The sequence below is a fragment of the Schistocerca gregaria genome, chromosome 2, assembly GCF_023897955.1.
Source record: "Schistocerca gregaria isolate iqSchGreg1 chromosome 2, iqSchGreg1.2, whole genome shotgun sequence".
NCBI classification, from domain to species: Eukaryota; Metazoa; Arthropoda; class Insecta; order Orthoptera; family Acrididae; genus Schistocerca; species Schistocerca gregaria.
Window position 1 is genome coordinate 890,626,604 of NC_064921.1, and position 24,390 is coordinate 890,650,993.

Sequence of the window (24,390 nt, forward strand, 5' to 3'; positions counted from 1 at the left end):
AAATTATCGATACTGCTCTGCATCGCTGTCAGAAAAAAAAGAAACCAAAAGAGATGCCAGCAGCACTGAATATAATCTTGAGGGTGAAGAATAAAGAGCGGGAGTTACTGTTGTCAACAGCAAGTAACGACGTAAAATCAGACGAAATTTCCTTTTAATGAGGCGCTGGAGGCCAGAGGTCTCTAGTACTAAAACGATCAGGAAATTTCCTGGACAATCTCTGTAATTTTGTCTGTGATTCCGGCTCACCTTGTACTAAATACATTTTTCCAAAATAATCTGCATTTCGCTGTTATGAATAATTTCACTCACTTGCAGCATCAGGAATCGTGAATATTACCTAAATTTGCAGTTTTATTTGGTTATCAATTAATATTTATTTTATTTCGCCATTACATATTATAATAAACTTAAATCTACATTTCACATTGAATAAAATCTGCATTATTCTATAACATTAACCTAACTTTGTCTATAGGTTGTGTGTTCCGCAAGCATTCTGGGGGATACCATCGTAAAAATACCAGAAATACGAGCTTTATCTACTAAGCACAACACTTTCATGACACTGATTCTCGCTGGCAGTTCTTCGGAGTATCGTCCGTGAGAAATAAGTCTGACTGATGTTCATGAGACGCCGCGTTTCTATACTCAACGAACGCGCTATTCTATCATTACACATTTTTCTCTAAAAGTATTTGTAGAAAACTTATATTGCTCTTGTGAACAGTAACTTTGCTGAATTAAACTGAACAAGTGTTCTTTCGCTACATACTACCTGTGTAATATGCTCTTATGTAGAATATCTGTTGAAATAATCTTATGACGCAGTATTCAATTTATTTGAAGCATTTTCATATAAAAGATCCAAGATGTAGTAGACATTTTTAATTGGAATGGTAAAATTCTAATATATTACGGAATAATGAATTCAGAGTTGTTGCGGCAACAATATTTTAATAGCCAGTCTATCCTTGGACTATGAAACCAGTCAGCCAATTTCTTCCGTAATGACGTATTTCCAACTACTATTCTGCGACAGGGTACAGAAGAAACTACAACCATTCCCTAGTCAAAAATGGTTGGTTCAAACGTCGTTACAAGTGCGAGGTTGCAAAAGGCCAATGATGTTTACGGCATTCCACGCCTCACATATTCTCTACCACGCAACCACAATATTGGCTACTAATGACTGGAGATCTACAATGGTGAGCACAGCATGAGCTCACGAAGCCTAGTTGAGCTGCTTAGTCAACGAGTAATTCACAACAGTGCTACAGTGCTTGTGGTGTTGATACAAAACAGAGCAACGGCAACGATAAACAAAGCACACATTGAATTACATCTACAACAACAGTTGCAGGAGTTAACGTTGCATTAGTAAGGAAACAAACGAATTTCGCAGAGTGAGAAAGAAGAGGCACATGAAATATTAGCGTTTCTGCAAGATGAGTCAGTGGAATGTATGGCATCGCATACGCTCAGCTGTGCGGACAATGTACATGAGGAGCACATTGATGACAAAACGTGCTTAACCAGCAGCAGAAGTGATACTGAAACAGGTATCGAGCCATGAAGCTCATCACCCCTGTCAGACAGGGAGCCACAATTACGGCCCTAGTGGATTGTAGTAAAGGACAATAGTCGTCCAAGGAGCGGGTACTACATATAATTAGGTACATGGTAGGTCATCCGCAGCGTATTAAAAAAGAATTATGAACAGATTTCTAATAAGTCCGCAGCAACACGATCGTGTAGTGCATAACAAAAACTACGGATATTCAAAGGAGGGCAACGCGCACTTGTTACAGAAACTGGTGTTTCCGCGTTTCAAGGATGCTCGATACAATTTACAGGGTGTGCATGATAGTGACCTACTACTTTATGTATATCAAACTGCGCGCAACAAAGATTACGACGATTTCAAGGAAAGCAGTGAATGGTTGCACAACTACAAACGGTGCTACAGATTTGGAAGACATAACATAATGAAATTTCAAAAAAGCGTCAACTTGGCGATGCGCAGCACACTGCAGAATCGGTTCGAAAATCTACAGATAAGTTAAAAAGACTTAACGCATCGTTCAGTAAGGAATCTGTTTTCAACTCCGATCAATCGGGATTTGAAAGAGAAGAGCTCTGGAAATCAGAGGTACCAGGAAAGTTTGTATCAAGATCAACTAACATAATGCCTTAACGCATTCCTATACAATTATGCTGACTGTTAATCTGCGTGAAAAATTGGCTGGAAAGTAGCGCTGCGAGAAATTGGTGGTGCCCTGCCCATACGATTCTTTCTCCTGTCTGTGGTCTTCAAAGGGCAATAGGGAATATTCACATCACAGCAATAGTGGGAAAATGGGCGGAAGAGAGCTACAACTATGGCTTGAGCACTGCTTTTGGCCAATAGCTGGTCAAAATACGAGGTATGACCACAAATTAAGTTCCGTTTGGTTATGTAAAACAAATGTGTACAGATACAGAAAAAAAATATTTATTGTACAAAAATCTACAACTGTTAAACTACTTTTCTACATAGCTTCCAAAATTTTGCAAACACCTGTCATTGGGTGGCACAAGTTTTTGTACGCCTGTCTTCGTAGAAGGTTGCCGCTCGTGTATTCACTCATGTGGTAACATGCTCTTTCAGGTCGTCATCATCGTTGAAGTGTTGACCACCAAGGACAGATTTAGGGCACTAAGTGTAGACTTGCTTAGTCTTATCTTCAATTGTGTGAACCAGTTCATCAGTAACCACAGACGGGCGTCCACTACGTTCTTCATCGTGCACTTGATCACGTCCTTCATTGAACAGTCTGACCCATCTTCTAACCATTGAATCACTCATAGCATTTTTTCGGTAAACCTCGCAGATTTGCCGATGAATTTCCTTTGGTTTAACTTTCTTTGCATTTAGAAAACGAATCACAGATCTGCCTTCATACGCAGTGGCATTTACAATTACGGCTGACATTATAAAGAAGCACTACAAAGCACACGTCGGCAGCAGCGATCTGAAAATGGCGTACATGTCTTCTCCTTGAGTCACAGTAACTGCCGCCCATGCTCGGAACTGCGATCGTAGCGCTGCCGCGGATAGAAATAAAAACGGAACTTAACTTTGTGGACGACCCTCGTAACTTGCTTTTTCCTGATTCCTGGTCTGGGTATAAAAATCACACTCAAGAACAAACTATCTCTCGTGAAACGCGTGTGACACTGCAGTTAATACCGCCTCGATAAATTCAGCTTCTGGATGTTTGCTTTTTCCGTGTCTATAAAAAATATTATTGCATTATCTGCAGCTACACCTTAATGGATAGCCAGTTTCACGATAAGCTCCACGACAGACTGTTTCGCATTCGGTTACATGTCATCACATTCCATCAGCTCATCAACCCGTAAAACCAATATGATTCTATACGCATTCCTTAAGAGTTGATACCTAGCTGAACGTCCTGGACGGTTCGTAACTCCCAATGAATTCGTCTTCGATCTTGATGCTGCGAAACTTTGTGTTCACTGTGGCACGTCATTTCTTATTCTGTGTTCATAGTGCAAACTAACGGTTTGTTTAGAACGTATCTTGAATGATATCCATTTTTTGAAATGTAATACCTACATCCCACAGAAGGTTGACCTCTGTACCTCCCGGACACTCATTTTCGGTCGCTCCACTGATGCACATGACGAGTCATCAGCAGCTAATATTTTCCCTGTAATAACTGTTAACACAGCACTTTTAAGTCAGCCTTACTAAAGACTGAACTTCCGACCTCGCCCTCACATGGTTTCTTGATACTTTTATTTGTTCGATTCTAAGTAGCAACTTCAGTCTCGAGACACGAATTGTTGATGGTGGCGACGGCGTGGTTGTTCGATAGCTTACACAATCGTCTATGAGGAATACAACCAATTACCACAAAAATAACTCGAAGAACAATACGGGTACAGAATACACTCATAATCCAAAATATTATGACCACCTGCTTAATAGCTTGTTTGTCCCTCTTTGGGAGAAAATACATCACTGATTCTGCATATCAGGAATTCGACAGTTTCTTTGTGGGTTTGTTGACGTATGTGGCATTAGATGGCTATGCAGCGGTCATGTAATTCGCGTAAATAAAGGACCGCTGATTTACATACACTATGATGGCGCCCGATAGCTATCCAGATGATTTCCATAAGATTTACATCAGGCGAATTTGGTCGTCAAGACATCGACATGAGTTCACTATAATGCTCCTGAAACGGCTGCACCATGGCTCTAGCTCCGAGACACGGACAATTACACTGCTGAAGAACACATCCCCGTCGGGGAAAACATCGAGCATGGAGCGAAGCAGGTGGTTCGCAAGTGTGAGCGTGTCTTCCATTACCACTAATGCACGTCCCATGCAAGCATAGGAGAATGTCTCCTGCAGCGTAATACTGCTCCCACCAGCCTGCGTCCGTGGCGAGCTGCACGTTTCGAGCCGTCGTTCACAATGGAAAATTTGAAATTTGTGTTAAGTTCCTAAGGGATCAAACTGCTGAGAACATAGGTCCCTAGACTTCCACACTACTTAATGTAACTTAAACAACACACACACACACACACACACACACACACACACACACACACACACACACACTATACTATCTGTGCAGTAAGCGGTACTAATTCTGGGACCTTTTTTTGGAATGCTCCTGCAGTTTACTAAAATCATATTAATATTTTCTATCTCTGGTCTGCGAGCGAGAACCAAGATTCTCTGAGGTCGCTGTGGCTGATTTAACAGGGAAATCACCTTTAATCTCAATGGAGGGGTTCTCTAACCTAAAAACGCCCAATGTGCTCGCCACACGTACTCCGCTAACCTAGTAAAAATGGTTCAAATGGTTCTGAGCACTATGGGACTTAACATCTGGGGTCATCAGTCCCCTACAACTTAGATCTACTTAAAGCTAACTAGCCTAAGGACATCACACACATCCATGCCCGATGCAGGATTCGAACCTGCGACCGTAGCACTCGCGCGGTTCCAGACTGAAGTGCCTAGCCAGCGCGGCCGGTCATGCTACCCTAGCAGCCGCTTCCTGCTTGTAGTGCACGCCTGACTTACAATTTTGCACCCGATAGCGGAGGTCGAGAAATTTGCATCCGATACCGCCGCAGAGTCGTCTGAGCCCCTGGTTTAAGAGGACTGCAATCAACCCTGGGTACGATGCTACAAAGACAGCTTAGCCTGCATCCCACGTGCGTTGCTATTTGCCTTCACCAAATCAGCCAGCCGCCGAAAGGAGTCGAGGATGGCCTCAGAACCCAAGCGGCAGGCGTCATTCGTGCCGACGTGTGCCACTACACGCAGCAGGTTGCACCTAGTGCGCGCGATAGCCGCCGGCATGGCCTCCTCCACATCACGGATAAGACCAACATACCGCCAGTACCCACAAATTTTAACTACCGTAATTTTCCATGAGATATGTGTACTTTTGACTACGTAACAGGACGCAAGTTATAAAAATTCTTATTTTTATTATTATCCTTTTATTTCGGCGCACGATTGCGTCATGTATGGGATGTAAATTGAATTCTCTCCCTAGTTGCATAGAAAATCATTACGTTGAATCCAAGAATTCAATAGCTCTCAGCGCTTCTCGGAGAATTTGGGCGGTTAGAAGTTACAGCTTGACTTGAGGATGGTCACTGAACAAAATACTAGTCACAACCTTAAAAGAGCACATGGGTCGCTTTAGGGCACTGTACAGGGCTATTAAAAATGATTGAAGCGATTTCATAAATTCACTGTAGCTCCATTCATTGACTTATGGTCACGACACACTACAGATACGTAGAAAAACTCATAAGGTTTTGTTCGGCTGAAGCCGCACTTCAGGTTTCTGCCGCCAGAGCGCTCGAGAGCGCAGTGAGACAAAATGGCGACAGGAGCCGAGAAAGCGTATGTCGTGCTCGAAATGCACTCACATCAGTCAGTCATAATAGTGCAACGACACTTCAGGACGAAGTTCAACAAAGATCCACCAACTGCTAACTCCATTCGGCGATGTATGCGCAGTTTAAAGCTTCTGGATGCCTCTGTAAGGGGAAATCAACGGGTCGGCCTGCAGTGAGCGAAGAAACGGTTGAACGAGTGCGGCCAAGTTTCACGCGTAGCCCGCGGAAGTCGACGAATAAAGCAAGCAGGGAGCTAAACGTACCACAGCCGGCGGTTTGGAAAATCTTACTGAAAAGGCTAAAGCAGAAGCCTTACCGTTTACAATTGCTACAAGCCCTGACACCCGATGACAAAGTCAAACGCTTTGAATTTTCGGCGCGGTTGCAGCAGCTCATGGAAGAGGATGCGTTCAGTGCGAAACTTGTTTTCAGTGATGAAGCAACATTTTTTTCTTAATGGTGAAGTGAACAGACACAATGTGCGAATCTGGGCGGTAGAGAATCCTCACGCATTCGTGCAGCAAATTCGCAATTCACCAAGAGTTAACGTGTTTTGTGCAATCTCACGGTTTAAAGTTTACAGCCCCTTTTTCTTCCGCGAAAAAAACGTTACAGGGCACGTGTATATGGACATGCTGGAAAACTGGCTCATGCCACAACTGGAGACCGACAGCGCCGACTTCATGTTTCAACGGGATGGTTCTCCACCGCACTTCCATCATGATGTTCGGCATTTCTTAAACAGGAGATTGGAAAACCGATGGATCGGTCGTGGTGGAGATCGTGATCATCAATTCATGTCATGGCCTCCACGCTCTCCCGACTTAACTCCATGCGATTTCTTTCTGTGGGGTTATGTGAAAGATTCAGTGTTTAAACCACCTCTACCAAGAAACGTGCCAGAACTGCGAGCTCGCATGAACGATGCTTTCGAACTCATTAATGGGGACGTGCTGCGCCGAGTGTGGGAGGAACTTTTGAGTTTTTGTATGTGTGTGCAAAGCATTGTGAAAATATCTCAAATAATAAAGTTATTGTAGAGCTGTGAAATCGCTTCAATCATTTGTAATAACCCTGTAGATATGTACAACTGGTACGAGGCGGAAGTGTGACGCTCAACAACTGACCTAAGTCATTGTGGTGAACTGACGAATATATACAAGTCGGTTGCATGGAATCAGTGGGGTAAGATGAGTCGGCGTGGAGGCGTGAATAAGGGCATAAAGGAACAATTGTTTTAACGTGTCCATGACCATACCGTAAATGCAGTTCCACGCCTTGTCGGTATATTAAAAGCGACTGTTCAGCATGACTACAACGAATGTGGTATCGCTCGAAGAACAATGCTCCTAAAAAGATCATACACTCCTGGAAATTGAAATAAGAACACCGTGAATTCATTGTTCCAGGAAGGGGAAACATTATTGACACATTCCTGGGGTCAGATACATCACATGATCACACTGACAGAACCACAGGCACATAGACACAGGCAACAGAGCATGCACAATGTCGGCACTAGTACAGTGTATATCCACCTTTCGCAGCAATGCAGGCTGCTATTCTCCCATGGAGACGATCGTAGAGATGCTGGATGTAGTCCTGTGGAACGGCTTGCCATGCCATTTCCACCTGGCGCCTCAGTTGGACCAGCGTTCGTGCTGGACGTGCAGACTGCGTGAGACGACGCTTCATCCAGTCCCAAACATGCTCAATGGGGGACAGATCCGGAGATCTTGCTGGCCAGGGTATTTGACTTACACCTTCTAGAGCACGTTGGGTGGCACGGGATACATGCGGACGTGCATTGTCCTGTTGGAACAGCAAGTTCCCTTGCCGGTCTAGGAATGGTAGAACGATGGGTTCGATGACGGTTTGGATGTACCGTGCACTATTCTGTGTCCCCTCGACGATCACCAGAGGTGTACGGCCAGTGTAGGAGATCGCTCCCCACACCATGATGCCGGGTGTTGGCGCTGTGTGCCTCGGTCGGATGCAGTCCTGATTGTGGCGCTCACCTGCACGGCGCCAAACATGCATACCACCATCATTGGCACCAAGGCAGAAGCGACTCTCATCGCTGAAGACGACACGTCTCCATTCGTCCCTCCATTCACGCCTGTCGCGACACCACTGGAGGCGGGCTGCACGATGTTGGGACGTGAGCGGAAGACGGCCTAACGGTGTGCGGGACCGTAGCCCAGCTTCATGGAGACGGTTGCGAATGGTTCTCGCCGATACCCCAGGAGCAACAGTGTCCCTAATTTGCTGAGAAGTGGCGGTGCGGTCCCCTACGGCACTGCATAGGATCCTACGGTCTTGGCGTGCATCCGTGCGTCGCTGCGGTCCGGTCACAGGTCGACGGGCACGTGCACCTTCCGCCGACCACTGGCGACAACATCGATGTACTGTGGAGACCTCACGCCCCACGTGTTGAGCAATTCGGCGGTACGTCCACCCGGCCTCCCGCATGCCCACTATACGCCCTCGCTCAAAGTCCGTCAACTGCACACACAGTTCACGTCCACGCTGTCGCGGCATGATACCAGTGTTAAAGACTGCGATGGAGCTCCGTATGCCACGGCAAACTGGCTGACACTGACGGCGGCGGTGCACAAATGCTGCGCAACTAGCGCCATTCGACGGCCAACACCGCGGTTCCTGGTGTGTCCGCTGTGCCGTGCGTGTGATTATTGCTTGTACAGCCCTCTCGCAGTGTCCGGAGCAAGTATGGTGGGTCTGACACACCGGTGTCAATGTGTTCTTTTTTCCATTTCCAGGAGTGTAAATGATACGGACCCTCGACGACTGTCACCCCCTCTTCAATGAAACGTGTTTCAAATCCGACAGCAGTTATTGCTGTCAGTGGATGCAGATAAATGTCAACCTGTTTCCGAACGAACATTGTGAAGTGAACTGTATGAATGGACATTTGGAATTGTGTTCGTCCCAAAACGCCATTTCTCACAGCTGCACTTCTTAAAAGCGGCAAAGAATGCAGAAACGGGAACTATGTGGAGGGTTTAGTTCACGCCGGAGGTAGTTTTGTGATATTTTGATGATTTTTTTCGTATCGTGACTTGGGCAGAACCGTTCAGTGTACCGTGAACACAAAACAGGACGTTTATTTTAACGAACGTTCCACGTCTTCTACATCTTTATTGGGAGCATGGACACTTCCGTCGCCCAAGATGAGGCAGCCGTTTTCACGGGGCTATACGCAGGGACTCTACTACATTTCGACTGGTCTCGCCTAATCATCCGATCTTAATCCTACTGAAAATATCTGGGACTATTTGGAACAGCGTGTGACATGTATCAATCGACACGTGCGCAGTTTGGTAGCTCTGGGAAATCTAGTCATCAATGACCGGCGAAGCTGAATGTTGCATACCTGAAGAAACGTGTGGACATTCTCCCTCGCCGAACTGAGGACATTAACAAGGGAACAGGTTATAGTACACTGTATTAGCGTGATGTCTTCTGGGGATAGCCAATTTTTTGTCCGTTGTGCGTATCGTTGTATTTGTTGAACCCTTGAACTCGAGGAAGAAAAAAATGTTCGAATGTGTGTGAAATCTTATGGGATTTAACTGCTAAGGTCATCAATCCCTAAGCTTACACACTACTTAAACTAAATTATCCTAAGAACAAACACAAACACCCATGCCCGAGGGAGGACTCGAACCTCCGGCGGGACCAGCCGCACAGTACATGACTGCAGCGCCGTAAACCGCTCGGCTAATCCAGCGCGGCCTCGAGGAAGAGATTCGCTAATGTTACCTTCTACTGATCGCTGGGAATTAATTATGAGAGGCGTGCCCTCAGTTTTACTTTGCACCTGAAATTCAACTTCTATGGTGAATTTATCAATTTCTTCTGAGGTCGACACGTCACCATAGTGAGAAATTAAAAGAGAGAATTAAGGGAGCCTACTTTTAATGTCTGGGACTCAACAGTGTCATGTTTGTTATCTGTTGCAAAAGAATCTAAATACATCTGGTAGCCAAACCGACAGAAATATGTCCAGCCATATTATTGTCTTGCACGGTTTTTTTAAGCACTTGAAATTTCATGGAATTTACCGAAGAACCAATGACCATATAGGTAGACGAAGATCTTCAAATTACAAGGACTTTATCGAAGAACCAATGACCGCATAAACAGATTGGTCAAGACTTTTGAGAAATTGATTCTTCCTCAAAACAAGGTGCTTTGTCGGTGGTTTCAAAGCAATTACTAAAAAGTCTACGCCTCTATTTCTACTGAAATAATACATTTACTTTTATGTTATGAATAACAGTACTTGTTACACGAACCTGAAGAGTAATGTCCGGTTAGATGGAAAAATTATCTTACACAATCTCATCTTCTTAGTGAAATAAAAGCATACTACAAACAAATTAAGTGTTCACTTCATATGATTTTTACCGGTTACAATAATTCATAGAGTGTGGTAAAGTAGTTGTGTGGCAGACAACATCCTACATCGACCAACGGTACAAAGCTTCGATATATCGCAGTGACTCGAGAGCATTGAAGGTTTCTCTCAGAGCAATGAAACAGCGGTAAATGATGTCACCGCAGGGTAAAAAGGGCAAACGAGCGCTCCAGCGCGGTATGAACTGATCCATTATTTCTTAAAGTTCGTAAGCCATCTCCGTCCGGCCAGCTTTCTTTTACCGCGAGTACTCGTGCATTTGATGAGCCTCTGTAGACGCAGCAAATACATGGTGCTGCTTTGGATTAAGTCTGACCCTACATTCTTGTAACATGATAAAGCTTGTAACAGTAATCAACACATGGCGTCTTGTTACGAGAAAGACAGGATGAAAACGTTACTGAGTTGAGTAACATTAGCGCACGCGCTGACTGAAATGTATAGCGAGAGGAGTACATATACCTGTGTCGAAACTCTCTTTACAGAACGGTTACCGCAAAAGGTCGCTATTTCTGGACAGGAAGTGGGCGACTGAGTCAAGGTGGTCACCAGCCGTTTCCGGCGAGACGTAAACAGCAAACACAGAGATGCACTAAACAATTTACCGCAGGCACTGAAGGCGCAGGTTAAAACAGCGGCTCAGGTGAAACGCGGAGGACAGGACAAACAAACAGCAGGAGGGTTGGCGCGTGCGACTTGCTGTGCATAAAGTGTGCGCGCGGCGGCGCGAAGCAGCAAACATGTCTGCCGCCGGTGTACCATGGTACGGCATCGCTCCGTGCCGTGTGCCCTGAAGGAAGGATGCAGCTCCGCACCAACGCTAGACTCTAGAGCACCGCTACATGTTTTGCTCCAGCTGCGCTCTCTTCAGACATGACCTTTAATGAATGGCAACATCTTGTCACCTCTGCCTGCTTCCAATTAATACACTACTGGCCATTAAAATTGCTTCACCACGAAGATGACGCGCTAGAGACGCGAAATTTAACCGACAGGAGGAAAGTTTCAACCGATTTCTCATACACAAAAAGCAGTTGACCGCGTTGCCTAGTGAAACGTTGTTGTGATGTCTCGTGTAAGGTGGAGAAATACGTACCATCAAGTTTCCGACTTTGATTAAGGTCTGCACGAACAGTTCGACGACGTTTGCAGCAGCATGGCCTATCAGCTCGGCGACTATGGCTGCGGTTACCCCTGACGCTGCATCACAGACAGGAGCGCCTGGGATGGTGTACTCAACGAGGAACCTGGGTGCACGAATGGCAAAACGTCATTTTTTCGGATGAATCCAGATTCTGTTTACAGCATCATGATGGTCGCATCCGTGTTTGGCGACATCGGGGTAAACGCACATTGGAAGCGTGTATTCGTCAACGCCATACTTGCGTATCACCCGGCGTAATGGTATGCGGTACCACTGGTTACACGTCTCGGTCACCTCTTGTTCGCATTGACGGCACTTTGAACAGTGGACGTTACATTTCAGATGTGTTACGACCCGTGGCTCCACCCTTCATTCGATCCCTGCGAAACCCTACATTTCAGCAGGATAATGCACGACCGCATGTTGCAGGTCCTATACGGGCCTTTCTGGATACAGAAAATGTTCGACTGCTGCCCTGGCCAGCACATTCCTCAGATCTCTCACCAATTCAAAACGTCTGGTCAATGGTGGCCGAGCAACTGTCTCGTCACAATACGCCAGTCACTACTCTTGACGAACTGTGGTATCGTGTTGAAGGTGCATGGGAAGCTGTACCAGTACACGCCATCCAAGCTCCGTTTGACTCAATGCCCAGGCGTATCAAGGCCGTTATTACGGCCAGAGGTGGTTGTTCTGGGTACTGATTTCTCAGGATCTATGCACCCAAATTGCGTGTAAATGTAATCACATGTCAGTTCTAGTATAATATATTTGTCCAAGGAATACCCGTTTATCATCTGCATTTCTTCTTGGTGTAGAAATTTTAATGGCCAGCAGTATAACATCTCCAGTAATCCATCTGACTTTTCCAGGTTTTGTTTCCCGTTTACATTAACGTTCACAAAACCACGGTGAAGAAGATGGCAGATGGTGCTTCCCACTGTACTACTTATTAAGTCTTTTCCCTGTTACATTCACGTACGGAGCCTAAGTGTCCCCATGCGTCCTAAGAGGGTTATCCAGAGAGTAACAGACTTCAGCTCTATCGCGGCAGTGGGCCAGGCTACAGCCGCCATCTTGGCGCCATAACGTTACTTGATTTAGCACGTATCCAGCGGCGGTAGTCTGTGTTCTGTGTCCCTGCTACCTCGCTTTCTGTGGCATGTTAAATTCGGCGCTACAATAGACAATCCTGCCACTTGTGAGGTGCGTACTGTGATCAGGTTTTTGTTGGCAAAAAACTGAAAACCAAATGAAATTTATCACGACCTTTATATTGTGTACGGATAAGGAATAATGAGTGAAATCCGAATGAGGTAATGGTTTAATGATTTTAAAAATGGCCGTAGGAGGTGCACGATGAGGACATCAGTGGTAAGCCTAGCCTTGTGACTGACGAATTGGTGGTGAAAATGATCGACAAAAATCGTAAAAATTGTCGTTTAACTATTACGGAATTTTCGCAGCTACCAACTCTTCCCAGTAATGAAGACATGGCTCGCTACACAACTCTTTGATATTGACGCCGGACTGCATGCCGGTATAAACCAGTGGATGCAATCGCATACGGCAGATTCCTACAGAGACTGCACTGAAAAAGTTGTGCCACGATATGATATATGCCTCAGTGTGAATCGTAATGATGTAGAAAAATAGCTTAAGTGTGTACCTTTAAAATGTACATAACAAAATTTAGTTTTTTTTTCACACAGTTAATTTTTTTTTCAAAGGTCTGCTACTTTCTGGGTAGCCCTCGTATAATTAGCCTAGCCCTGTTTTCATGATCCAGACGAAAGAGCACATACGTATTATATTCCTGGATTCCTCACTTATCGTTGGTTCTTGAAACTTTGTAAGTTTGCTTTCGTCGGCTACTTTGCATCTGACTTCAAGCGTCTGCAAGTTTATGTTTTTCTGCATATCGGTTATTTTGTCCCTGGGGTCAAACAAATCTCTAAATAAAGCTACCTCTTTTATTTCTAATTGGTTTGGGTCCTACACACTTGAACAATCCCGTACAAATTGTTCAACACTCACTGATTCCACTGGGACTCACTGTCGTCATTGAATAACTACGATTTCTTTCGTATTGTGAAGTTCGCAATGGTGTATTTTTAAACATTCAAAGCAAATTACCAATCTCTGCACCACTTCGAAATCTTATCAAATTTTGTTTGAATACTAGTGCGCTATTTTTCAGCTAGTAACTCATTACAGTTAACTGCATATCTGAGAACAGTTTGAGGTTATTACTTGTAAGGTCAGCCGCAGCCTTGCATACAAAATGAAGAAATACTGTTCCAACAGTACAGTACTGTTCAGGCGGGTAGACGTCGAGCAATATTGTGAGGCGGATAATGCTAGGTTGTGGTTCAATATCAACGTTAGAAAACTGTTACTAAAGCAACAGGAGCTTCATTATAGATGTGAACGAAAGCAAAACCTGTTGAACAAAAGTTGAACGAAAGCAAGGAGTGCCTGCCTACCGCGACATTGGATGCCTCCTCGTGGCGTTGCGGGCGCGTGACGCGGTAACAAATCAATGTAAGAGGAGCAGACACGGACGGAAAATCACCGGAGTGAAAATATGGGCTGCAAATGGGAAAATCCATTCAGATAAGCGACTTTGACAAAGGGCAGGTTATTATTACACAGAGCCTGTGAGCGAGTATCTCGAAAGCGGCGAAGCTGGTCGAATGTTCACGTGCTACTGCCGTGAGCATCTATGGAAAGAGGTATAAGAACAGTGAAACTACCACTACTGGTAATCTGTGGCATCTCTGCCGAAGGAGCACAATGCTGGTGCACACGCAGATGTTTTGTAGCAAACTGACCATCCTACTTTGTTGAAGATGGAGCTCCGCATCAGACCACCCCTACGTGTTCACATGCTGACCCAACGACATCGGTAGTTAAGATAGCTGTGGACACAGGGCCACCGGAAATGGAAATGGTGGCCTTATGGAACCAAACTGCAGAGGTCGTTGGTCCCCAAGCCTACACACTCCTTAATCTAACTTAAACTAACTTACACTATGGACAACACACACTCCCATGCCCGAGGGAGGACCAGAACCTGCGGCAGGGGGAGCCGCACGGACCGTGACAAGGCGCACGGACCGTGGCAAGGCGCCCTAGACCGCGCGGTTACCCCGCGCGCCTGGGGCCATCGGGATTAGACAATCGATCAGTGGAAACGTGTCGGCTCTTCAGGTGAATCACATTTCTGTTGCACTAGGTCGCTGGCCATCTGCACAAACGCCGTCATCAAGGTGAACAGCGGCTCGAAACGTGCAGCGCGGCACGGTCGCAGGCTAGCAGGAGCAGTGTTATGTTTTGGGAGACATTCTCCTGCGCTTACATGGGACATGTCGTAGTAATCGAAGACACGCTGGCGGCTGCGAACCAAATGCATCCCTTCATGACTGATGTCTTCCCCGAAGGTGATGTTATCTTTCACCAGTATAATTGTCCGTGTCTCGCAGCCAGAACCGTGCTACAGCGGTTTGAGAAGCATTAAAGTCAACTCACGTTGATATCTCGGCGACCAAATTCGCCTGATTTACGTCCTATAGAACCCATCTGGGTACCAACGCCGAATGCGCAAATCAGCGGCCCGTTATTTATGCGAATTACATGATCTGTGCGTAGACATCTAATGCCACACACCTCCACAACCTTCCAAGAAACTGGAAGACCCCTGATGCGCAGAACCATGATATATTACGTTCCAAAGATGGACAAATAAGGTATTAAGCAGGCAGTCATAATGTTTTGGCTCGTCAGTATACATACATGAATTGGTGGAGAACATCGGAAGCTCGATAAGGCTACATGAGAATGTTTGTGTACAAACTGAGGTAACAGCAACAAAAAAAAATTGCAGCCGAACGCAGGATGATCTGCGGAGGACCAATGCGTTTCACCGAGAGTCGCAGTTGACATTTTACATAACTCAAATATAATGCTACTGCAAATAAATAACCGAAAGGGTCCATCGATTACGCAACTTTCACCCGCTAATAACGGTAACGAGCGTAAAATACCTAAAACTATGCGTTTGGAGCATTTTATATTGGAAAATGCCATACAAAAGTATTTATAAGAAAAACAGATGCCTGAGTGAGATTCGTTTAACGAATGTCGCTCAAGAAACCGGTAGCTTCGATTACTGTGTATTTTTTGTTAGTCTGGGACTCCTACAAGGTAGGCTTAACAGAAAAGGTAGAGAAGATCCAAAGAAGAGCGGTAAGCGCGCTTCGTCAAGGGTTCGTTTCGTAAGCGTGGGAGCGCCATGGAGATGCTCACCAAACTCTGCAAGCAGAGACTGCAAGACGGGCGCTTTTCATCTCGTGGAGGACACTGTTGAAATTCCAAGAGCGCACGTTTCAAGAAGCCGCAGAAATATTACTTCGTTTCACATCCATCTTGCTCAATTGGATGCCATACGGTGGCTTAGTAACACGCGTTCTTCTGCGTTTGGTCGATAAAATGTTTTTGCTGGGGTTACTTGCCCGGAAGGAACTTCTAAACGTGTCTAAACTTTCTTAAGTAGCTCGCAGACCCATGGTTGAGGTTACACTGAGTCACTATACAACGTCGGAGTATTTCTGTACATGCGTTACATATAATTCTATATTCTCTCATGTGGTTCCAGGAAACCTGCCACGTCGAATGGCGCGTCCGTTAATTTGAAAAGGAGTTTCTCTCCAAAGTTTGTCCTATCAAAGTTTATCTTGTCATCTCTAAAAACATCGTAGTTGATTGAACGTTAAACCCTAATCTTACTTCATCGCTTAAGTTCTACAAAAGATAATCACATAGATATTCAAAGAATTTTAAAGTGCATCACATATGTCACAAAAAAGTAAAACAGCGCATCATAATACTACATCTTTCCGGGCGCGTTGAAAAAATAAAATTTAAAAAAAAAGGAAAAGTACTAGCCGAGTTCAAATCGAAGAACTGAAAATGCGAAAATGTCACTGGAAACAAAGAGAGATTTGTCAGAGAGTTTCTGAGTTTGTCGAAGGGTTTAGCGCTCTTGTCTTGTCCCCTCCTCCTCCTCTCAGGTTATTCACGTTGTTGTACCTCCTGAATTCCAATGAATCCTTTATCAGCAGGTCTCTGACGACCTGAATTTCACATACATCAAATGTTTTAAAGGTTCATATGCTACGCAACATAAAAGAACTAAAGACACACAACTCAATTAAAAATAAAATGTTCCAATGAAAATAGGTAAGGACCCTGAGTAAAAAACAAATATGTGTGTGGGTGTGGGTGTGTGGGTGTGTGTGTGTGTGTGTGTGTGTGTGTGTGTGTGTGTGTGTGAGAGAGAGAGAGAGAGAGAGAGAGAGAGAGAGAGAGAGAGAGAGAGAGAGACTTGTCTCTCAGTTCCGTTCCCGTTGATTAAAACGTCGCCAGCCTGGAAAACAGAACATAGCTGGAGAAGAAAAGATACAAATCTATAGTAACACAAGAGTCACTGTTAAATTGTTTATTTACAATACTCGTAGGTTCAACGTTGATTACAATTTAAATAACTTATTGTGTATTACAGTACCGTAGTTTAATAAGTTATAGTTTCCACCAAAAAAAATCTTGTACTATGGTCGTAGCAGTTAACACATTTAGCAAGATGACCCAGTACAAACCAATACGTTACATCTACGGAGCTGACAAAAGTCAGAGGATAGCAAACTCAAATATACAAATGACGGTAGGATCGCGTACCCTAGGTGTGAAAGGGCAGTGCATTGGCAGAGCTCTCATTTGTAGCCAGGTAATTTATGTGAAAAGGGTTTCCGACGTGATTATGGCCGCACGACGGAAACTATTAGACTCTGAACGTGGAATGGTAGTTTAAGCTAGACGCATGTGACATTCTATTTCGGAAATCGTTATGAGATTCAATATTTCGGCATCCACAGTGTCAAGAGCGTGCGGAGGATACCAAATTTCCGGCATTACCTCTCACCAAGGGCAACGCAGTGGCCGACTGTCTTCACTTAACGACCGACAGCAGTGGCGTTTGTGAAGAGTTGTCAGTGCTAACTGACAAGCAATACAGCGTGAAAACAACATAGAAATCAATTTGAGACGTAAGACTAACGTATCCGTTAGGACAGTGCGGGGAAATTTGGCGATAACGAACTGTGGCAGCAGACTACCGAACAGCACGACATCGCCTGCAGCGCTTCTCCTTGGCTCGTGACCATAGCATTTGGACCCTAGACGACTGCAAAATCGTGTCCTGATCAGATGAGTGCCGATTTCTGTTTGTAAGAGCTGATGGAAGGACTCAAACCCCACCAAGCCATGCACTCGAGCTGTACTATGCAAGCAGGTGGTGCGTCCATAATGGTGTGAGCTGTGCGTACGTAGAATAGACTGGGACCTCTGATCCAGTTGAACTAATCATTGACTGGAAATGGTTCTGTTCGGCTACTTGGAGACCATTTCCAGCCATTCATGGAGGTCATGTGGCCAAACAATGATGGAATTTTTATGGGTGTCAATGCACGACTGGTTTGAAGAAAATTCTGGACAGTTCGAGCGAATGATTTGGCCACCCAGGTCACACAACGGGAATTCCAGAGAACATATATGGGACAAACTCTAGACATCAGTTCGTGCACAAAATCCTGCCACTTGTGAGGTGCGCTCTGTCATTAGGGTTTTGTTGGCAAAAAACTGCAAACCAATTGAAATTTATCGCGAACTTTGTGAATAATGAGCGAAAACCGAGTGACGTAATGGTTCATTTATGGAGGGCTATAGAGTCAGCAAGGCTCAATATTTATGCAGCGGACTTCCGACGACTTGCTGAGTCCATGCCACGTCGAGCTGCTGCACTATGCTGGGCAAAAGGAAGTCCGACACGTTTTAGGAGCAACACCATGATTTTTGTCAGCTCAATGTATAGGCTGTTCGCCAGGCAACACACAAGCAAACAGCATGGAAATTGGAAATAGAAAACAGTCAATCGCCAATGCCTTTAAGATCATCCATTTCCTTCCAACAATAAAAATAAGCTAGCGAAACGTTCACTGCGAGCTTACTACTCTCTGGAAGACTTCACTGTTCGAAACAGGCCCAGAAACAACTACAGCAGAGCTACAGTGCAGTGACAGGGCCACCTCTTGACTACCTCAAATAATTTTTTATGCAATAGGAAAATAGCTACCAGGGGGACATTAACTAGCATGACTGCCTTCCTTGTCAGTTAGTTAGTTACGAAATTCTGAAAATCAGTGTTTTTTTTAATAGCATCTCTTTTTTTATCCGGTAATACACTTTTCCTCAAGACCTGTTCAAAAGCGTTTCACAGCATATCAGTCACATAAACATGACTTCATTAAAAACGCAACACAAAGTTGTCTTTGACTCTTCTAGATCTGCACACAGTGTAGGTAGCCAGGGTAACTTAACACGCCATGTTGCTGGAGGGTGAGCGAATAAAGTTCTGTCTGTGTGTCCACACTTCCAACAACACTGTGTGAACTGCGACGCTGCATAGCAATAGTAGTACACGTACATACTCCTGCGCAGCCACCATTTATTTTGGGGAGTTAATGCGAGTAATTTATTGACAAGTTATCGACAATTCAAATTTTTCCTTCGCGTTTAGTAGTAGCTCCCGTGCTCGGCACGCTTCGCATAGCCTACATGCCAAATTCGGCTAAATATAGTTAGGCTTGCTAACAGGCCATATTCTTCTGAGCGTCGTCTGTGGGAAACCAATAGGATGCATGGGAAGAGAATCACGTGCTGTCCGCAGAGCCGCGGCTACAGCAGCGCGTGGGAGGCTCTTGCTCTCTCTGGAACCAGCTCTCAGGCTGGTTGGACGTGCTTCTCATATCCTACTGCACGTTTTCCACTTTCTGAACTTCGGTCCACCTCAGTTCAGCTGCGATGAATCCTCCAAGTGGTTGGTAACATGGACACCGTCCCTGGGTTATTATGTCTGTTGAGTATATTGAGTTTTTACCTGTCAAACCTCATTTACACAACCCACAGACATCCACATCCTGTAGTATCCTAACAACTTCTTATTACTCGCCTCCCCACCCCCTCCCCCTCCCCACGCACTGGTACACTGCAGAGATGTTACGAAAAATACAGGATGTATATGACTATAGTCTGGATGTTTGTCGTGTTCCCAGTGAGACCAACTAAGGAGATATTTTACTGAGAAGTAGCGGCTCCGTTCACGAAAACTGACATAAGGCCGGGAGGGCCGTATGCTGACCACATGCCCCTCCGTATCCGCAGCCGATGACGCCTAAAGGCTGAAGATGACACGGCGGCCGGTCGGAACTGTTGGACCTTTAAAGCCTGTTCGGACGGTATTTTTTTTTTCTTCAATCACATAATTCCACTTCTTACGTAATTTTGAGCAAGAGGTGACAAATAAATAAAAAAGTCGATAAATTGCATCTATTTATTTATATATTAATAGTGTTTTTCCCCAGGCAATTGAAACCACCGATAGCATGCTTAGTTAAAGGACTATCGTATGTTGGGGGGGGGGGGGGGTAGGAGAGAAGCACTTTTCATAATCATCAGTCATTAATTCATAAAATGCAAAAGATGGCGTAAATCTGAAGAAGTTCCACAGACCATCAATATTCTACCCAAAGCACCAGCGGCACGCAGGGATACCTACCCTTCCCATGGTCAGAGAACTGGTGCTATCCCAGAACCACCAGCCTGCAGTTTGGGTCGGCCGATCTGGCCTCCGCAGAAAGCCGTAGCAACATCTGCATTGCCACCCAGTAAAGATGGCTACAGGTATCATTCTCTGTTGGATGAAGCATACTATTATGCGGCGTCCGAGGAAACGACACTAAGGAGGGATGCTCTCTCAGTCTCAGTTCATTGTCGTTCTTGGTAAGCACCACTTCATGACTAACGGTAGTTGCCATCTTTTTAGCTATGCGTGTGTAGGTTTCCACCACGATGGAAGCAACCATGCTTTTGCCTGAACACTCGCGCTAGAACGCTCGTAGCAAATCCGTTCGTGATTAAGATGCAAATACGCGATTTGCACCGCGAGAAATCAGCATTACGGTTTCATCAATATTAGAGCGGTAAGCTTTGTCGCAGTGCCAAGTGTGCGCGCACGCATTGCCTGATTACACATGGCTCATTATTTTCGTTCGTGATTCTAATTCCTGGAGAGTCATTTCTGGTTTTGCGATCAATACTCTCTCTAGGGTCTGGTTAAGTTGTCATTAATTCTTATGTTTTTATATTTCTCGACATGTAAATTTGCCTTGACCCACAGCAAGCTTGCGTATTACCGTACACTACAGATTTGTGGGCTGGCAGATTACCCCTTTTTGCAACAGGACTGTTTAGCATTTCTGTTGTCTATCAAGAATATAACTGATTTAATTACAATTGTTTATTACTAGTCTGTAGTCTCCCCTGTTCCCTTCGTTAAATCAAGTTATTTATTTCGGCTGTCAAATTCCCTGTTGTAAGAGAAGTTATCCTATATCTCCACAGTCCAGCTAGCAGAAGATTCGCAGGCAAAATCATTTCAATCTGGTGGTACGGGAAACGGTGACATATACAACTCCTCGCTTATATCAATCCGCCAACACACCATTATGCATCTAGAAAACGTAAGTGTAAACTCTGATCCTAGACGAAGCCGTAAAAAAAAAAAAAAAGTCCAAGGTTATGTGTATGCATATATCCTGTTAAAACTGGATGGTTCGTTTGAAAATAAAAGTTTTGCAGTCGTATGTGCAACTTATAGTTTCTATCTTAATTACTGTAGAAGATCTAGTCTTGTGAATTCGGATGAATCCTTTTGAACCATCCTGTATATTTCAGGACAAATTTTCTGTGTTCAGTACACAGGGAAAAGGGAAAGGACTACAGTTGGTTGGTTGTTTGTTTGTTCTCTCTCTCTCTCAACAAAATAGAGTTATAATTACAGCGTGTCATAATTTATATGTATGCAGAGTGCTCAAAACTTCAAAGACCAAGCTGATTTATATGACTATGTTAGAAAACTAGGTGTTAGAAGTGCACACTCAGTGAGTATGGGCTACCTACGTCATTGAGCGCGATTGTGACTAAAACGATGTTAAGTGTGTTTCATTCCTTTATCATCCTGACCAATGTTACAATCAACGTTCAAACTGAACACTAAAAACCTCGGTGCAAAGCCAGTAATGATGCAGCAGAGCATCCCGTGTTCAACGGAAAATACGTGGCGTGTTCTGTATGTGGTTAACCGCTGCAAGAATAATTGCCATTAATTCCTCTTCTTAGTACAGGAATTAAATAGAGCCCGCATCTCGTGGTCGTGCGGTAGCGTTCTCGCTTCTCACGCCCGGGTTTCCGGGTTCGATTCCCGGCGGGGTCAGGGATTTTCTCTGCCTAGTGATGGCTGGGTGTTGTGTGATGTTCTTGGGTTAGTTAGGTTTGAGTAGTTCTAAGTTCTAGGGGACTGATGACCATAGATGTTAAGTCCCATAGTGCTCAGAGCCAATTAAATAGACTTTTTCACGCAACCACAGAGACGGAAGTCTGATGAGGGTCTGGGGATCTGGCAAGACAATGTACAGGACTTCACTGATCGATCCATGCATTTACTGGCTCGGCTAAACGCGTAAACCTCTCCCCCCTCCTCCCCCCCCCCCCCCCAGCCCTCTGTCTGACACATAGGTTCCACTTTTCGCATTCTGCCCAAAACGGGCCAATTGGGGCCGATCCACTGTCTTGTCATCAGCCGTCAATGACGTCTTGGACGCAGTATGGACAGGTATGTGGTAACACCGATCTCCCGGTCGTTATCGGGTTTCCTGACGTTGGAAACGGTACTATAATCGATCGAGTAGCTCCTCAGTTGGCCTCACAAGGCTGAGTACAACCCATACCAGTCCCACAAGGGGAAATCCCTTGCACTACCAGAAACCGAACCCAGGTCCTCCACATGGCAGTCACCCACGCTGACCACTGGCTACGGAGGTGGACGATACAGTGGGCACCTCCTCCAGCAATGTTGCTGGAGCTGTTGTCAGAACAGGCTTTATATTGCGCATCTGAGTTACGGAGGCAACATGTACGGCCCAAAAAGTAGTCGCCCACGATAATGTCCTAGTTGTTTACTGTAAATTGTATTGGGCTTTCATCTGCCAACACATGCCAGTTATGATAAATGTAAATGCCTTCCACATTACAGCCTCATCCACACTACGGGTCCTGGTTAGCTTGCTGCAGAAACCAGTACACACAACTGTGGTGGATGGTTACCTGGACCCAGGACCTGTACTCTGGTAGGACGAAAACGAGGAACCACCTGTTCACGCCAAGCATTTCACACTTAAGTATGGTGAACACCGAACACGGTAGCAATCGCTCGTGCACTTGCTTCGGTAATGTTTTGAATACATAATAGCATGTCTTCCTCGAAGGTACGTATATTCAGTTGTCTGCTAGTACTGTGCCAGCACACCATCAAACTGCTGGTACTGTCCAATCGAACGCAGACTGAAGGAAACGTGTGACAATGCCCATATCGTCGTGCAGAGAAACGCCAGCGTTACATTCGCTGAGCTCTTTGATCATTGCCTTCAGCTACACCAGCAGCAACGTGCATGTTTCAGAGTTCTCCCATGTGTAGCGCTCAATGTTATGTTCTGCGACAATCAAGCAGGCACTACAGCAGTACATGTTTTTTAATGGCTCAGCACGAAGTACAGGACGTCCCAACACTTTGGCGTAACGATGCTCGATGATTATACTTTTTGTTTATCTCCTTCGCCAAAAGCGTATTTATGCGTTCTTAGTGCTGGTTTGAAATGCATTTACGACGTAAGGATATACAATGAGGTAACAAAATTATTTCATACATTTCGGTAGGAGAACACCGCAGCTGTTTTCGTAAATTATGCTGTAGGGAATACTGCAACCAGCCACTACGTTTAGTGAAATGATTTTATTATACTAGTACTAGTTTTTGACCTAAGACTTTCTGCAAGTTTCACATTTGTATCTTAAAACATATCAACTTTTTGGAATGAATTGTTTACAAAAGATTTTACATTTGCGTCCTAAAATTTAACAAAGTATTTGTGATCGTGCACTCAAAAAAAAAAGTTATATTTTAGGAAACAAACATAAAACTTGCAACACGTCAACGCTACCACCTGTCGATGGGCTCAAACCCGAAACTAGCAAACGTACAATATAATTATTGCAAGGAAACTTGGGGCTGGTTGCAATATTTCCAACCGGGTAAGAGGTAACAAAAGTAATAGCATAGCGATATGCACATGTACAAATGGTGGTAGTATCGCGTACACAAGATATAAAAGGGCAATGCCCTGACGGAGCTGTCATTTGTGCTCAGGTGATTCATGTGAAAAGATTTCCGACGTGATTATGGCTACATTAAGGGAATTAATAGGCTTTTAACAGGGGTCGTTGGAGCTAGACGCATGGGACGTTCCAGTACGGAAATCGTTAGGGAATTGAATATTCCGAGATCCACAGTGTCGAGAGTGTGCCGAGAATTCCGAATTTCAGGCATTGCCTTCCACAACGAACAACCATCACCGAGACCAGCAAAGGGCAGAGTTGACAATGATAACAGACAAGCAACACTGTGAAATAACTGTAGATATCAATGTGGGACGTACGACGAAGGTATTCGTTATGGCAGTGCGCGAAATTTGGCGTTAACGGGGTTTGGCAGCAGACGACCAACGCAAGTGCCTTTGCTAACAGCACGGCATCGCCTGCAGCACCTATCCTGACCTCGTGACCATATCAGTTGGACTCTAGACGACTGGAACACCGCGTCCTGGTCAGGTGGGTCCCGATTTTAGTTAGTACGAG

At 44.9% G+C, this 24,390-nt stretch overlaps 1 protein-coding gene across 1 annotated transcript in view; it reads right to left on the bottom strand.

The window, feature by feature from the left end:
- Positions 1-24,390, bottom strand: part of LOC126335330 (spermatogenesis-associated protein 20) — a 293,157-nt gene that overhangs the window by 29,885 nt on the left and 238,882 nt on the right. The window lies entirely within an intron of this gene.